Raw genomic sequence first — 1,127 nt, forward strand, 5'->3', positions numbered from 1 at the left:
CCGGAGCCCTTTGGGGGTGACACCTGGATTTGCCCCGTGCCCGGGTGCTCCCCGCTGAGAACCGGCTTGGGACAGGGAGAAGACCCCAGAGTTGACGGGCCAGTGAGGGCAGCGAGCGGTGAGTCCCCGGGGTGCTCCACCGGAGAGCAGGGCTTTCCTCAGGCTTCTCTGGCCCCCCAACACCCCGGCTGAGCCCCCTCACGTGTGAGGCGGGCTGGGCTGGGGGCCAGGGTGGGCTGCTCTGGCTGCCCGAGAGGCTGCCTGGTGCAGGGGGAGCGGGAGGCGGCAGGTGGGGGCACCCAGAGCTGTGCTTGGGGCTCATCTGGGGTGCAAACCCTCCGCAGTCTCCAGGGACATCGGCCATGGGTGCCCTGGGGGGAAAGCGCCCGCTCCCATTTCCTCGCACAGCGATGAGCCGGGAGGGTGCTTCCCCATGGCGTGTCCTTCCTTTCTCCCCGAGGGGACCCCCAGGGCGACCTCAGTGTCCCCCAGCCCTCCCAGAGTCAGGAGGGGAAATGGGGTGCTGCTTGTTCCCCCAGCTGGGCCAGGCACGGCGTACCCGCGGGTGGGGGATACCCGGCCCTGGAGGAACCACCGGGATTTTGGAGTAGGGAGGCAGAAAGAAGCAGCCAAAAATAGACTGAGGGGAAGCGCTGGTGTCCGGCTCTGCCCCGTGTGTCATGCACCGTATAGTACCAAAAGAAGGGGGGGGAAAACGACCACTACTCGGACTCCACAGTCAGGTGGGTACTACATGGCGACAGTTTATCATGAGAGCCAGAATCCTTAAGCAAGCGTACAGGTTCACGAAATAGTAACACATAACACGACACAACTACATACACAAGGAGGGTAATACGACCTGTCGATAAGGATCAAGTCGATGGTCACAGACGGTTCAGGGATCTCAGTCCAGCTGAGAGGGAGCTTCAAGGAGCCTCCTCCAGTCTGCATCCTTTTGTGCTTTTGTTGTCGCATGGTCTCGGTAGATAAGCCCTTGGTTGGGTCTTATCTTTTACTCAAATGCGCCGTCTTCTCCCCTTCCCTCTTATTTTAACAATGAGGAGCCGTAACTGCTAAATCACTAAACTAAGTGCTCAGTATCACAAGTTGGTGTTACTTTATGC

The 1,127-nt window shown here is 59.9% G+C and overlaps 2 protein-coding genes across 2 annotated transcripts in view; one reads left to right on the forward strand and one right to left on the reverse strand.

Moving 5' to 3' along the window:
- ARPC2 (actin related protein 2/3 complex, subunit 2, 34kDa) overlaps positions 1 to 1,127 on the reverse strand; it is a 30,392-nt gene that overhangs the window by 22,832 nt on the left and 6,433 nt on the right. The window lies entirely within an intron of this gene.
- Positions 45 to 1,127, forward strand: part of LOC103914253 (C-X-C chemokine receptor type 2-like) — a 9,800-nt gene continuing 8,717 nt past the window's right edge. The window contains exon 1 of the mRNA XM_009320868.1: positions 45 to 118. The gene's annotated coding sequence lies outside the window, so the exon portion shown is untranslated. The remainder of the gene's footprint in view (positions 119 to 1,127) is intronic.

This window comes from Pygoscelis adeliae, unplaced genomic scaffold (assembly GCF_000699105.1).
Source record: "Pygoscelis adeliae isolate BGI_AS28 unplaced genomic scaffold, ASM69910v1 Scaffold910, whole genome shotgun sequence".
Classification (NCBI taxonomy): Eukaryota; Metazoa; Chordata; class Aves; order Sphenisciformes; family Spheniscidae; genus Pygoscelis; species Pygoscelis adeliae.